The sequence below is a fragment of the Peromyscus maniculatus genome, chromosome 2 (assembly GCF_049852395.1).
Source record: "Peromyscus maniculatus bairdii isolate BWxNUB_F1_BW_parent chromosome 2, HU_Pman_BW_mat_3.1, whole genome shotgun sequence".
Lineage (NCBI taxonomy): Eukaryota > Metazoa > Chordata > Mammalia > Rodentia > Cricetidae > Peromyscus > Peromyscus maniculatus.
Genome location: NC_134853.1, coordinates 168,461,255 through 168,477,468, shown reverse-complemented (window position 1 = coordinate 168,477,468; position 16,214 = coordinate 168,461,255). Strand labels below are relative to the sequence as shown.

Genomic DNA, 16,214 nt, shown 5'->3' with positions numbered 1-16,214 from the left:
CAGCCCAGAGTGCAGCCAGCAGCCTCCAAACCGGCAAGCAGGGCCCCAGCTTCCTCTCCACCTTCCCAGAAGCCTAAGCAGGCCAGTGCAGCCCCAGCAGGGACTAGGCCTGGCCGACTCCTCGGTAGCTGGCAGGAGCTCTTTGCTGCCAGGGAGACCTAGAGCCCAGGGTGAGCCTGCACCTCCAGAGTTTGATTGATCGCGCCCTTCAGAGCAGGATATATGTTTTAATAATCTGTTTCCAAAATTAGCCTCTCTCTGTACAGCAGCTGTCACAAACAGCATGAAATGCATTTTCTTTTTATCTGTCAGGGGTAGACGGCGTTTGCCTTCACAAGCATGGCAGGTGTGGCCCCTGGGTCCCAGAACCCTAGGAGCTGAAATATAGTTCTGCTCTCTTGCAGGCTTCAGGAGATGGGGTGGGGCAGAGTAGTGATGTCAGCACAGCTCGAGAACCAAGAGTGTCCCTTCTCGACTCCCTGTGTCTCAGCTGTAAAGTGTCCATGGTTATTCGCCATTACATGCAGCTATTGGCAATTAAAATAGATGGGAAATATAGCTTGCGCATAGTAGGTGCTCAGTGAATGTTCGGTGAGTGGGGGCTTTATGCACCATCCTTTGGCCTTTGACCCTGACTTAAACCATGCTTATGTTTGTATGTGTATGTGTATGTATGTGTGTGTGTTTATGAGTACATACGTGTGCATGTGGAGGCCAGAGATTGGTGTCGGATATCTTCCTCAATTGCTTCTCCATCTAATTGTCTGAGACAGTCTCACACTGAACCTGGAGCTCGCTGCTTCAGGTAGACGTTGGGCAAACACGCCCCGGTGATCCTCCTTTCTCTTTGTCCCTAAGAGTTAAGGGACGTGAACTCATTCAGAGTGTTACACTACCCACTGGGGCTGAGTGGGCTGTAGCCCCGAGCTGGTGGAGACTGAGGGGCTTCCTGGGAGAGGGCCCTAAGCTAAGCTGATAAAGCTGTGGGTCTCACACTGGCTAAGAGGATGATGTGGGGATGATGCCCTGAGCCAAGGCCAGAAGGTGGGGAAGCACTTAGGGCTGGGGGAGAGCAGCCCTGCGCTCCAGGGGTCCTGCTCACTAACCGGTGATGATGACTGTGGATCTCAGCCTGCTCAGAGTCTGTGCTGACTCAGTCATGCCACGCCCCCCCTCCCACCCACCCCACTCCCCGCCAAGTTCTCCTCCCAGGATGGGTTCTGCCTGCAGTGCCGGTTCACTCCTGCGTTTCCAAACATGTCCAACCTTTTAACATTGATATGTGATACACCATCTAGAACCATACAATCCAGATTTTATTTTTATTGCATAAAAGAAAAAAATTATGTGTAAAGTAACTTAGCAGTTTTGTGCTGGGCTACATTCATGGCTGTCCTTGGGTCATGTGGTCCATGGGCCACAGATTGGATACACCTGGTCCAGCCTCAGGGCAGACTAAAGTGGGCAGCCAGGGCCCAGGGTAGGCATTAATTCTGGCCCCTTGCCCGGGTCATCTGTCAGTTCTCCGAGAAGCCCCCACCTCTATCTTCTGGGGGCCCCTCAGGACTTCCCCAGGGATGCCCTTACCACCCCCTGTGTTTCCGTGGAGAAATGCTGACGACTTTATTTCTTTTCTCTCTCTTTCTGGAATTTCATCTACATCAAAGTGAGATCCCTCATGCTCAGCTCTCGACGAGGCTGTGGTGATTAGGCACTTAAATTGATTAATCAAATTCCCTGTGATGAGAACTACCGTCATTCATTAATCTGAGCGGGATTATAAATAAGAGATGGCAGGCACAGAAGACGAGCATGTTGGCAGATGGACACCGTGGCATGAATCGCAAGTAGGCGCCTGCTTCCTGGGGGCTTTAGCTGTTGGCAGCCTGGGGCCAGAGCTTCCCTAAAGACAAAATTAGACAAAGATTAAAGTATCCCGTTTTAATAAGGAGCTATGCAAAGCGAAGTAGCAGCCTGTGCCAGCAAGAGAACATAGGTGGCATGCTAATGACCCGGCCGTGGGCACGAAGGTCGAGGCAGCCCCGGGGGACGCAGGTCTACCTGGGGGTCTACGCCAAAGAAAGGTGTTATCAAAATTCTAACCCTGTTTGAGAATATGAGTGGTCATGTGAGCCCTAGTTCAAAGGCTGCCCTCCTCAGCCATTCAGTGTGACCTGCCAAGGTTCTCAGTCCTAACCTGACCTAACCCTAACCTCCAACCGTGGGCCATAGCATCTAGTGAGATGTGAGTGTTAATACTAAATATGCTGAGATATATTTTACCCAGACTACAGATATTCACTGAGCTCCTGGTATATAACAGTATTGAGCTGGTAGGTGTGGATTTACAGAGAGTAAGTGTAGCCCCTGGAGGGCTGGTGTTCTGATGGGAAGAGAGGTGTTATGGGGAGATGTCATCACCGCAGGCTTCCCAGGGGCCGAATTCTCTCCTGACCTCTGGACCAGCTGCACGAGGGTCGCTTCTGTCACTGGTCTCCACAAACTCTTTCCCACTCTGCCCCTGTCTTGGGACTCTGCCTGACTTCTGAGCCATATAGATGCTGACAGGACTGTCATTCCCAACTCTGTGCCCTGCTTCCCAGCCCGCACTGAATCCCCTCTGAGGTCCTGCTGAATGGCAGCAGGGGCCTTGGATCCCCACCCAGACACACACAGGACCTACCGGGCTTACTTTGCCCCCTCGTGACGTCAGTCTCAGTGTAGGACCCAGCAAACCTTAGCAAGCATTTATGAGTGTCTGCCCAGCTCCTGCATGGATGGCGTCAGGTCCATCAGGGCACTGGCTACCCAGTTTGCTTTCAGCATCAGTAGGGAAGGAGAGACAGACGGGTCGAGAGATGCTCACAGTGGCCTGGGAGGAGTCAGGTGGAGGGCAGGGCCTTCCTGAATGGGTTGTGTAGATGCGGAGTTCTGGGAAAGGAGAGTGGGGTCTCTAGACAGGAGCCCCTCATGTCTCTGTGTTCCCCTTTTCTGCCTCCTGACAATCCCTTGCAGGGCCCTACCATGGCCTCTGCAGAAATTTCCCGTAAGCTGGCCAAGTCTCCCTCTCACACCCCAGTCTAGACACAAGAGACCAGGAAATTCCAGCCTCAGACTTGGTGGTCATTCAGGAGTTGGTGAGTTCGTCCTCTTCAGGCCTCCCAAAGAGACCATCTGTGTGTGGGGGGGGGGGGGGCACAGGCTGGGCTTGGGCGGGAGCTCTCTTAGAGGGAACCTTCTAGTGCTCCTGTGAGATGAAAACTATCATTCCTGGCTGAATTGGCCTCTTGCATGGGTTTACTAAATATTTTAAAACTCCTTATTAAAAGAGTCACCACTTTTAAAATGTCAGCTGTCTAGTCCTTTCTCTAGAGAATTAGAGCAGGCTAGAGGAGACGGAGTTTAATCAGGCCGAGTCAGGTTTCTGTTAAACTAGGTTAGGTAGGCTAGGCTAGGTTAGCTTAGGCTAATTTAGGCTAGGCTAGGTTGGGCTAGGCTAGGTTAGAGTTAAAGTTAGGCTAGGTTAAGGTTAGATAGGGTTAGAGTAGTATTAGGTTAGGTTAGGTTAGGTTAGGTTAGGTTAGGTTAGGTTAGGTTAGGGTTAGGTTGAGGTTTAGACATGGTTAGGGTAGAATTAGGTTAGGGTTATGTTAGAATTAGGTTAAAGTTAGATAGTATTAGGATAGAGTTAGGTTAAGGTTTGGTTAAGGTTAGGTTAAGGTTAAGGTTATGCTAATTTTAGTCTATGTTAGGCAGGCTTAGGTTAGATTAGATTAGGGTAAAGTTAGGATAGATTAGGGTTATGTTAGTGTTAGATCAGTGTTAGTTTAAGGTTAGATAGGGTTAAAAGCCAGGTGAGACCCTTGACAAGGTGGAAAAGTGTGTAACAAGTCCCAATTTGCTCATAGCATGGAGCTGGACATGAAAGAGCCCATGGGGCTGAGGGAGGATGCTTCAAACTGCGTGCTCCAGCTTTCCCCTCAGCGGAGCACTGTCCCTGAGCACCAGTGATGGCGGGGGTGGGGAGTACTAAGCTCTAGTGGAGAGGCCCCCTTAGCAGGCTTTGAAAGGTTCCGAGGTCTCTAGGAATGGTGGTACTATGTGTGACCAGGGCAGAGGGCAAAGAGGGGACAAGAATGGAAGAGTCAACAGATGGGCTGTACAGTGTGGGGACAAAGCCTTGGCTCACACAGGGAAGGTTCCAGAGCAGGAGGGGAGAAAGAGCCTAGGGGGTGATCTAAGCAGCTGCTAGGAGCAGGAGTCTAGGTACCCAGCACTGGTGTGACACTGCTGGTGGACTAGGAGAAACCTCAGAGTCAGGCCTGAGTGTCGTCAGTCAGTGAGGGATGGATGTCCCTTGACCCATGAATGCTGAGAGACCAGTGTACAGAGTGTACATGCCCAGCTGAGTAAACTGCCCTGTGACACTGGGTCCAGAGGGAAGGACCTTGCTGTCCCTGGCCAGTGGACACAGGCCTCCTTGCAGAAAGAAGCTGGGAGCATGTCAAGACCAGGCCATGCTTGGCTTTCAGCACCACCCTCCTGTGTTGGAAGAATTTTGGAAAGTTTTAAGTCTTTCAAGGTGGTCTGCATTCACCTACTGTGGGATGGAACTTTCCATCTCCTGCAGCTCCTAGTGGCATAAGTTCGGGGCAGAGGTGTCAACTGGGTCAGCCTGAATTGGCCTACATGCTTAGGAGTCTAGATCTTGTCTCAAAAGCTGTTTCTAGAGCTACCAAAGGTCTGGGTCCCATCTTGGCATAAACACGGGTACCAGAAGCAGCTTGGAGGAGGCTGTGGATGTTTGAAACCACTCTGTCCTCACGTGGACCGGGAAGGAGTCAGATGGTTGGGTAGACAGTCCCAACCATCTCCTTCAGCCCCATATCCCAACTCAAGCATCTTCCACCCACCCACTCACCTTGCTGTCGGCAAGAGTTAAGTTTTAATGAGAAAAAGATTCTCTCTGGAATATTGAGTATAATTAAAACTGTGAGCAGAAAAAAAAAGCCTAGCAAACACTGAGAGTGCTAAAGGAAGTGAAAATGGTAAACCACGGCCCAGCCCTTCTTTCCCTCCGACACGGATTATTAAGTCAGGTTTGAAAGAGTTCCTATTAAATATTTAAATTTTTCATTAAATATTCATCATCTCAAAAATTGCTTCCTAACAGATCCTTAGGTAAATATAACAATATTTGATCACAAAAGCTGCTTGGCCTGGCAGAGGCTTGGGGTGAGAGGCTGTCTGGGGCTCAGATCCCACGGGTATGGGGAGCCCCACTCAGGGATGGAGCCCTGAGGGAGGCAGGGAGAGGATAGGGCTGTTACTGGTTGTGGTGAAGTGGTACATGGTGGCCATGTTCATGGTGCCTATACTGGTCCTGCTGGACACTGCGCCCGCACTGGCTAGTCCAGTCTCAGGGCCGTGTGGAGGGAGAATGCCTCCCGCAGAAGAGGCTGTGCCGAGTAACAGGAGGCATCCATTCCCTGGGGCCATGGATGGGCCACTCCTCCAGGCTTCAGTGGGACTCTGCTCAAAGCCCTGACGCTCCTTGTATGGACACCAGGTCTTCCATTGTGGACTGTTCACAGCATCCTGTGAGGGGAGCCCATGATGACCCGCCCTTTTTTCCTCAGGAGCAGTGCTGGTGTCTGCAGATGGAGTATATGATCAGATCATTCTTTATGGACTACCCCCTGTGAGATGCCAGCATTGTATGGCCCACCACGCATGCCCACCCAAAATAGCCCAGACCCTGCCAGCACTTTGGGAGAGCAGAAGTACTCTTTGAGGGGTACTTCTCTGCAGGCATGCACCTGGAAACACTGGATGTGCACGTGTGGTGGATGGCATGGGATAGCCTTGGAATAAAGGGCTTTGAATTGGTGGGGCATCTGAGATAGAGCTGTGCTGGGTGCTGGTGAGCATTATAACCCACAGGTCTTGGAGCCCTGGCCTCGGCCATCCTTCCATTTATACGCTGATTCCCCTCCCTAGCCCCAGCCACACCACCTCAGAGCCTCTTCTACACAGCAGCATGAAGCCCCTACCCCCACCCTCCAGCATTCACACTCAGTCTCCCCTCCATCCAGGCTTTTAGGCCTGCTAGGCAACCCCTCCATGCCCACCTTCTCAGTCCTACTCAATGCCTATGCCAGCCTTGGGTACCGGGACGGATGCCAGACCACCGTTGGAAACCTGGCGTCGACCATGGAGTGCACCCTTCCTGGGTCTTAGCCCTGCACTGCACAGCCAGGATTGGTCTTCTTTCCCCTTGTCCCTCAGCCCCGCGTCTGGGCTCTTCCTGGGTGGTTTGGTAGGTACCGCAGCTTCCCCTTCTCAGTGCCGCCTGTGTGTGGGGGGGCAGGGTGGCTCTCATCTCCTGCTTCTTGGGGTGTACATCAGGCAGGAGCTCGCCACTCCGGGAGGTAGAAACTCTTCTCTGTTTCCCACTGTGCTCATACTTGGTACAAAGCCTCGACCGTTTGTCTAAGGTCACATGGTGGTATAGAACCAAGGTCACACCCAAGAAGGCCCAGCCGCAGAGCCTGCCAACACTCAGTCGATGCTCATGAGACCCCCCTGGCAGATGAGCAGGGCTCCCCTCAATGGCTGCCTCTTCCTCCCCGCTTACACCGCCCTCTGTCTCTGCAGAGCAGAGAGGAGACCTAGGTGCACAAGCCCAGCCTCCCCACTTCTCTCCTCTCCTTCCCTGAGCAAATTCTGGGGTGAGGAGGAGGCCACGAAGATTGATGGTTTCCCTCACAGGCAGCAGGCACAGGCATGGGGTTCTCTCTCTGCACGGCCCTGATAAATGATACCTGCTGTAGGGACCACCTCTCGGGCTCCCAGGCTGACAGGAAGGCGTGCAATCCCATGCTTCAGTGGGTCTGGAATGCACTTGAGTGTGTCCTGGAGGAAGGACCATCTGCCAGAGAGAACCTGGTCTCCAGGCAGGTGCTCAGGGAGATCCTCTGCTTACGCTCTGTTCAACACCCAGGCAGGCTAGCAGAGGTGAGAGCAGGGTGAAAGACAGCCATCCTCCTGGGAATCAGGGACAGAGCCTTTCTCAGACCATTGTGCTTCTGTAACAAAACTGCCAAACAGCTGCATGTGTATGTGCGCGCGCGCACGCACACACACACATGCACACACACATGCACACTCACATACACACATTCACATACACATACATACATATATACACAGACACACACTCACATACACATACATACATATACACACACACATGCACACACACATGCATACTCATATACACACACACTCACATACACATACATACATATACACACATACACATACACAGGTACACACACACACACACACACACACACACACACACACACACACTGCTTTCTTGAGGCTGGAAGGCCTAGGCCAAGGCTCTGACAGATTCAGTGTCTGGTGAGGGCTGTTCTCTGCTTCCATACGTTGCCATCTGCATCCTTAAGTCATAGAAGGGCCCAGGCCTCCATGAGGAGGGTACAGGTCCCATTCCCACACTCTTCCCTTCGACCTGTGTCCCAGCACCACTGACATGAATGTGGGCTGCCCTGGGCCCTTCCTAGAGGCTGCCCTGGGCCCTTCCTAGAGGCCACCCTGGGCCCTTCCTAGAGGCTGCCCTGGGCCCTTCCTAGAGGCCACCCTGGGCCCTTCCTAGAGGCTGCCCTGGGCCCTTCCTAGAGGCTACCCTGGGCCCTTCCTAGAGGCTGCCCTGGGCCCTTCCTAGAGGCTGCCCTGGGCCCTGCTTGTCCTGTGACAGCCATGGGCTGTTTTGCATGCACAGATGGAAAGTGGCTCAGAGCACAGAAGCAAATGATCCCCTTCAACAGTCACCCATCATCAGTACTGATTCCAGTGTGGCCTGTCTGGGTACCACGAGTGAGGTCAAGAAGATGCCCGGGGTGCAGGACAGCTGTTGGGGGACACTCTAAACAGTGTCTGGGCTGAGCCTGGGGTGGGAGCTGCACTGTTCTTCTAGAGAAGCAGAAGCTGAAGAGTCGAGAGGTACAGACCCCCATTCAGGACCCCCACGGGTGGGGCTCCCACTTCTTAACTGAGGCTGCCCTGACAAGGGTGCATGGAGCCAAGTGAAATTTTTCTGGCATTAAGATTCTAAATCTTGAGAGGGAGGTCAAGGTGAGGCAGACAGACTCTCCTGGGGTTGGGCAATGGTGCTGGGAGCTGGGAGCCAACGCCCTCAGGCCCCTGGGGGATTGTCTCTTGACTGTGAGTTAGGGGTGAGGAAGTGCTGCGTGCCCAGAGGAAGGGAAGAGGGGGCTTCAAAACCCTCGCTGCAGCCCTGCACGCTGCAGCCCTGCACGCTGCAGGGGAAGAGGCTGCAATGTGTAAGAGGGGAAGGGGGAGCAGGTCAGGTTCAGGTTCTGGCCCACCATCCTGGAGGTAGGGCTCAGGGGACACCTCACCGCCCACTGCGGGTGCAGTGTATACAACACCCAGCAAACCAGGTCTGAATTCCCAGTGATGTAAACACATTCTGAGCCTCCATGGTACAGTGGCTCCACCCACAACATCAGATATCAGTTCTCTGCTGGAAGGACCAAGAGCTAGCAATGGTACTGGGTGCTCAGTACATACTGACACTTCCCTAGGTAACAGTGGCTCAGAGATGCAACTACATCCAATGAGACTCTAGATGAACTTCCTTAAAACATGCAGATGCCAAAAAGAAGGCTCTGAAGTTAAGAGTGCATATTGCTCTTGTAGAAGACCCACCTTCCACTTCCAGCACCCACATCAGGCAGCTCACAACCACCTGGAACTCCAGATCCAGGGTACCTGACACCCTCTTCTGGCCTCAGTGTGTACACACATGAATTTGCACATACATACATGTAGACACACTCACATATGCATAAATACATTTTTTTTAATCTATAAGGCATCTGGGACATGTGATGGCACCATGGAAGTATGATGTCATCACTCATACCCAGAGTTCTGCTTGCATTTTCAGAGAGAGGGGAGGCAGGATTCTTGTAGCCTGACCCACCTCAGGTGTGTAGGGAGGCAGACCACGTCCCCTGCAGCTCATGACTCATAAGCAAACCAGAGCAGACCTGACACAGGTGAGATTGAATTACCAGGTGCCCAGGGCCAGGAACCCCAACACTTTGCCATCTTGCCTGTGAGATCTGATGTCACCCCACACAGGTTAGCAACATATCAGGATTCCGATGATGAGTCTTATTTTAGCACCGCCAAATGGTTGCAGGCGACAGGAAGCCTGTTTCTCTCTCGTTTTATGCATCCAGAAAATTGGTACCACATGCAGCCTCCGTGACATGACACATTTTAAAGTATTGCATTCTCTCTTGCCAGAGTCCGCAGAGCCCTCACAAGCCAGGTAAAATGCAGGACCAAGGGTGAGAGCCCAAGAAGGAGACTGAATGTAAGGTGCTCGCATCCCATCATTAAGAAGCAAGCCCACTGCTCCCGCCCCGGGAGGCTCATCTTCCTGGAGGCTGCAGGACAATCTGTTATTTTCCCCAAGGAGGCCAGCAAAGCTGATGCTTGGGACAGAGATGCAGGTGTAATTACAGAGACCTGGGCAGGCCACTGCTTTAATGGATGTAGGATCTGTAGGTAGCCGGAAGTGCACACCAGCTGAGACCCTGAGCTCCATGGCCACTTTTCACAGACTCCAGGTCCTAGGAGACCAAGCCCCCTGCCTTGTACCATTAAAGCATCCAGCCAGTCCTCACTCTCCCTGCCCGAGGCTCCAGTGGAGAGCCATTTGCTTCCTGTGGTCATGTGCAGATTACACCTCTCACTGAGGCTCTGCTCAGAGCTGCAGGAGGGATATGGCAAGGAGTCATATATGAGGCTCTGGTCAGGGAGTGGAGCTGGAGAGCTGAGGTAGCCTAAATACCTGCTGAATTCTGCCAGCAAGTGGGTCTCCTTCCCACCTGGACAGGTGGCAGACTTCACCACCACCAAGGACGGTCTTGGCTCTGCCCTAGGGCCAGAGAGACCATCAACCCTGCTGTCCTCTCCTCAGAGACCCCTCTCACTTCCCCCTCATTTAACGCTCAGCTCAATGAGCTTCCCAGAAAAATTCCCTGTGTTTGTGCCATGTTGGGGAGATTGAAGGGAGCAGAAGGCCAAACCTCTCTGAGGAGCTTTGATAGGGAGAAGGGGAGGGAGACCCCTCTTGCCATCCTCTCTGTAGAAAGCGCGGCATGAAGCTTGGCAGACTGATCTGTACTGGGCTTAGGTAAAACCCAGGCCCACCAAGCTCCAGAGGGTGGAAAGCCACCAGCTGACCCAGCAAGGCTCTAGGCTCCCTGCCCTTGGCTCTCCAGGGTTCCTAGCTGGGTCCCAACTATAGGCCTTTATCCCTGAACTCCTCTGTGCTGGTGTGTTGACACAGGGGCCTGAGGTCAACACATGTTCAGACATGAAGGGCCATGTGAGTGGATGAGTAGTCAGCAAGTACAGGGAATGAACATCACCATGGAGACATTACCATATGACCATATCACAGGCCCACCGGAAGATGAGCCCCTGGCAAATGTATATAAAGGGACCCAAGAGAGGCAGCTCCACTCCAAGGCTGAGGCTAGACTCTGCTTTTACAAGCCTGACAGGAAGCCAGGCAAGGAGGGCCAGTAGTCACCTTGCTGGCTGAGCCCCCTGTGGCCTACAGTACCCTCAGCAAGTCCACATCACAGGCACACAACTGGCCAGAGACTCAGGTGGCCCCGCCCACTCCAAGCTCCCAGCTGCCCTCATGGTAAGGGGTGGTCACCACACCAAGGCTGGGGCTTCTTTCTGTTTTAATTGAGTTGAAATTGACATAACCAAATGTAACATTTTTAAAACAAATAATTCAGTGACAGTACGTTTGGGATTGTTATATAAACACTGCTATTGGATCCCAAACATTGTCATCACTCCAAAAGGAACCTCCATTCCATCCTAGCCACTCCCCACTCTCTCCTCCTGCTGCCCCAGCCACCACCAGGATAAGCTCTGACTCCAGGATTTACCTGTGTGTTGAAATGTTCCTCGGGCTTATGTGTGAATGGTGGGTCCTCTGCCTTGGTGCTATTTTGGAAGGTTGTGGAAACTTTGGGAGATGGAGCTTCACTCCAAGAAATGAATCACTGGGGCAGGCCTTGAAGTCTCAAAGTCCAACACTGCTTCCTATCTATGCCCTACATCCTGACTGCACTCAATATGACCAGCTGCCTCATACTCCCGCTGTCCCCTCTTCCCTTCTGTGACGCACTGGACTGTCAAACTGTGACCCAAAAGCTGGGTATTGTGGTACGTGCCTGTAATCCTAGCACTTGGAAGTTAAGGGCAAGAGGGTCAGGAGTCCAAGGTCATTCTTGGGTATGTAGTGCGTTTGAGCTCAGCCTAAGACCCTGTCTCAGAAAATAACAACGTGTGTGTGTGTGTGTGTGTGTGTGTGTGTGTGTGTGTGTGTGTAATATTAAGCCCTTCCCTGCTTGAGTGGTCTTTGTCATAGCAACAAGGATGGTAACTAAAACAAGTCAATAAGTCAATATATCACTTTGGTTTCTGGCTTCTGTCAGCTAGTATACGACTTATAATCATCCATACTATAGTCTTTATTCTTTTTCGTGGATGAGTAATATTCCTTTGTGTGGATCTGTCACATCTGTTTACCAGTTCATCTGCAGATGGACTTAAGGGCTGTTTGAGCCTATGTGAAGAGTGTCATTGTGGATCTGTGTGACCTGTGGACCTGTGTTCAATCCTTTGGAGCATCTACCTAGGCATGCAACTTCTGGTCCTATGGTAATGGTGTGGTTAACCTTGGACGAATGGACCACAGTTTCTGTGCAGAGTTGGAAAGAGACCTCTAAAGAGCTGTCCTTTTGACTAGCACTGCTGGGTTCCATTCAAGCACATGGAGTAAGACCCCATTTCCTCCCACTAGGAAAGCAGACCCTGCCCTGAGCTCATCGGGCGGGGAGGAGGGACAGGGATGCCCAGTCAAGAAGACAGCTGGGAGAGGCTTTGGGGAGCCAGAGGTCCCAGCAGTGTTTTGTGGCAACCTCTCCTTTGACCAAAGCACATGACGGACGGACATCAGCAGCCCAGTTCCCATGGCATGCTGGCTACACTGAGCGACCCGTGGCCAGGAAGGAGGCAGGTCTTCCTGTCTCTGCACCTCCCTCTCTCTTCAAGGCCAGAGCGGGCCTGACAGCTTACAGTGGCCTATGTCTCCATGGTTCTGGACCACAAGTCTACAATCCACTAGCCAGTAAGGCTCATTTCCCGTGTATGTATGCAGTAAGGCAGCCAGTTCCTACAGCTTTGTACCCACAGATTTCAGTATTTTGAGGCATTATAGTGGATGTCTGGACACTACATTACAGACTCTCTCACCTACTCCCCCCCCCCCACTAAGTCCTAGGGACAGCTCAGACTTTCAGGAAGAGTGCCATACAAAAGGGGAAGGAGGAGAGGGGAAGGGGAAGAGGGCTCTGGCAGTGTCCTGGGCAAAACCCTTCCCCATTCTAGAGCTAGAAGTGTGGCAAAGCAAAAGATGGGGGCAGTAGTAGCCGTGCAGATTATACAGTGCAGGGAAGGACAGATAGTCTTCCTTCAGATTTCCTTGCTGTGGAGTGCTGAGCCCAGCCAAAGTCAAGAGGACAGGACCTGAGTTTCAGACCCAGGCTGAGGTGGGACCTGAGCTGGTGGGAAGGAGTCTTCCTGGCAGCGTGGCCAGGTCCAGCAGCCTCAGCAGCCCCACTGGTTTTTATAGCCCTGGCCACAGGCAAAGGCAGGGTTCTCCGTGGGCCACCAGAAGTGATACTATTGGGGACTTAGAGATGAGGGTGGGTCACCAGCTGGGGGAATTAATGAAGCCTGTGCTTACTGATGACACCCATGCTCCAGTCACTAAAAATACGTTGTCATTTCACCCAACAACCCTGCAAGGTTGGGGCCGAAGCCCATCCTGCTCCCATTGGCACCCTGGTCCATAGTTATCCTGGAGTGTGTAGAGAAGGTTCCAAACCACACCCTGTTCCTGCTGGGGACTCTCACCTTCCTCTACCCAAGAAGCCTGAAATAGCCAAGATCAGATGTGTGCCTGGGAATGCAGACAGGATGAGGAGAGGCCTCTGTACTTCTCTTGGCCAGCTAGACTCCATCCATGCTGAGAAGTCTAAACTCAGATGGCTACATCAGAGGCCCGGGTAGGAGGCCCACGGCTGTTTAAGGAACAAGACCGGAGCTGCTGAGACTTCCACTCGCCACTGTCCCAAAGTGAGGCTGGATGCCCATCCTGGCACATGTGTCCACACCTGACTTGGCATGAGTCTGATTGTGTGTATTCCTGACATGGGCTCCCAGGCGGACAGACTGCCTGGTGCTAGGCATTTCCTTCCCAGGGGCCCAGCCTGCCACCTCCTCCTTTTGTAGAGATGTTTTTGTGAACTTCAGAAAAAATCGGGGAAAGGTCGATTCCCTCTGTCCAGCCCATTAATTCTGCATGCTCAGGCCAGAATTAACCTTGGCAAGCCTTGAGAGGAGAGAGTAATTCTAACCTTAAAAATCTGCTGATTAAAGCTGGTTTGAGGAATTCGACTCCTGCTTAATGTCTTGGCAGGGAGCCCAGCCTCGCATTAACATAGCCACAGTCTGGCCTGGCATCTCCCCACCCTCTTCACAAACAAAGCCTCATGACTTGTTCTAAGTAAGAATTCCTTCCCAGACCCCTGCCTGAGCGCAGCTGCGTGGCAAAGGTGTGCCTTGGTATCTGGAGGGTGTCACAGGTGTTTAGCAGGTGCAGTTCCTGGGCCCACCTGCAGAGGGAACCAATCCCAGCCACCACTTGGTGCTCCCTCTCCTCATTTAAAATGACCACTGGCAGCTTGGAGTGTGGGATTGTGTTACCCATCCACCTCTGCTCCCCTCCGGAGGCTAGGCATGGAGAGAGGACCTGGAAGAGGGTTGGCTCCCTGGAATTGCAGAGAACCGTCAGCCCCAGAAAGCATACCAGCACCTTGGACAGCAGCTCACATCTCCCTAGGCATCCTTTGTCTAAACATGCAAAACCCAGAGGCTACTGGCAACAGGAATGCCAGACCACCAAGAGCCTGTGGGAATCTATGGTCTTCATGAGAAAACCCAGGACATGTGCAGTCAGGAAGAATACAGAGTGGAAGGCTTCGCATCCAGGGAGGGAGCGAAGGAGGAGCAGGGTGGAAAGATGTCTAGCTGTCATCAGTACAAACCACTGGCACAATCAAGATCGGTCCCAACCACTCGACAAGTCTACAAGAAATGAGTCTAAGCAATGCACTTTGATGAGAGAGAGGAAATTTCAGTTCATTTATTTATTATTTATGTCTTGTAGCTTTGGCAGTATTTGTAATAGAAAAGGCAAGGCTATATTGGAATTGGCTAGAGGAACAAGCTCCTGTGTTGGGTTATGGCTGGATGCGAACACACACACACACACCCTGGGGACAGCTCCAGCTGACCATACCACAAGCAGCCTGGCACACCCACAAGGGGAGCGGGAGAGCTGTGTTCTTCCCTGTTGGGGTCAGAGGCCCATACACCAGCATAGAGTGTGAAGGCTGTGAGCATGAAGCCTCCAGCATCTGCTGGCTCTCCCAGAGCACGTGGGCCAGGGCTGGAGGGACAGGAGCCGTGTGCTCCTGGCTGAGGATCCCCAGGGAGAGGGAGAATGTGGGGGGGAGGGTGGCTACATACCGGGACTTCACCCCAGAAGGAGGCAGAATGGCGGGAGCAGACGGTAGGGGCAAGACCATCTCAGGACAGATGTGCACTCTCACCATGGCCTGGTCATCTCTGACCAGAGCTTTACAGCTGCAATCAACACCGGCTGCACAGAAAAATTTACCTTATTATCAGTTTTTAGTCATTACTCTATTTTATGCCCATTAATTTATTAATCTTGGAAACCACCTCCCCCCAACACAATAAAGCCAGAGCTCTGGGAATTTTATTTATATCTTTGAACATGATTTTAATGCCTTCTTATCTAAAACTTCATTTAATCTTTATTGCACTCCTCACTCATGCGGTCCTTAGGCTGACAGTGCGTTACTGGGGAGGGTTCCTCTGCGCATGCGCAGTGTGGCTCCACCGCTGCACATGCGCAGTGTGGCTGTCTCCCACGGGTGGGAGCCCAGGTGGAGGAGGTGGATGCTGCTGGGGCTGATGTCAGTTTCAGGACCGCTGTGCTATGCCTCCATGCTGTGTAGTGACCCTGAGACAGGGCAGACTGCCCCTCCCCCGGTGCTGGATGCTTCCCTCAACTTTTCACTCTGTCCCTCATTTATCTTTGAGTCCCCACTCTGCAGAAGGGCCCTGCTAGAGAAGTACTCTAGAACATTCTGTGGAGATGTCAGGCAGCCCTCTAGTGTGAGAACTCAGCGTTCTCCTTTTCCTGAAGCACGGTACAGGGCCATGTCTCTGCTCCTTGCCGAGACTGGGGGTGCTTTGAAGCCAAGGGGTGGGAGACCGTAGTTGTTCTCCATCTAGAAACTAGTGGGCCCTGTCACTCCCAGGCAGAGCCCTGGGAGTTTACCTCCGCCTTTTCTGCTTGCTCCTGCCGAGAACCCCTCCCCTTAGAGGCTGTCCGGTTAGGGGCCTGGAGTGTCTGCTGTTTGCAGTGGACGAGGGCCACAGGCCTTTCTTCAGAGTGATGTGTCCCAGGCAGAGACAAGGCCCCCCATCTTTTCCTTCCCGTGCTTCCCATGGTGGGGGGAGGATTGAGATATGTGCTCCCCACCTTCTGTCTGCCTCTGCCTTGACAGACCTAAGCTTCACAGCATCCTTCTGTGGTGTGGGCCAGATTGTCTGCATCACAGCTTCTACAGGCTTTGTAGATCCGAGTAGAGTTCAGAATCCAGCTCTGACATCCCTGTGACCTTATCCAAGGAAGCCTCAGCTGTCACATCTTTGGAGAGAAAGTCTCACCACCTTAATTTCAAAGATTGCAGGAAGGTCCCTACAGAGCCACCCTTGCCCGTCCTTCCAGGTTCCCTAAAGCATCTAGCATGGGGATGGATGGTCAATTTGTTGGCCTAAAGACCAGCTTAGCATCATGGAAAGACAGGGCTATCCTGGTGCCAGATGAGGAGAAGCCACTGTGTGAGGGAGGAGGCATCCCTCGGAGTCTGGAAGGATGACCTTATGGCAGATCTCCCACC

General features: G+C 52.5%; 1 protein-coding gene and 1 long non-coding RNA gene across 13 annotated transcripts in view; one reads left to right on the top strand and one right to left on the bottom strand.

Moving 5' to 3' along the window:
* Camta1 (calmodulin binding transcription activator 1) overlaps positions 1–16,214 on the top strand; it is an 862,623-nt gene that overhangs the window by 602,051 nt on the left and 244,358 nt on the right. The window lies entirely within an intron of this gene.
* On the bottom strand, positions 1,299–11,211 carry LOC143271723 (uncharacterized). Its single transcript, XR_013048893.1, has 3 exons — positions 11,037–11,211; positions 2,737–2,931; positions 1,299–1,903 (listed from the first exon to the last, which is right to left on the bottom strand). It is a non-coding gene; the product is annotated as an uncharacterized LOC143271723 (long non-coding RNA).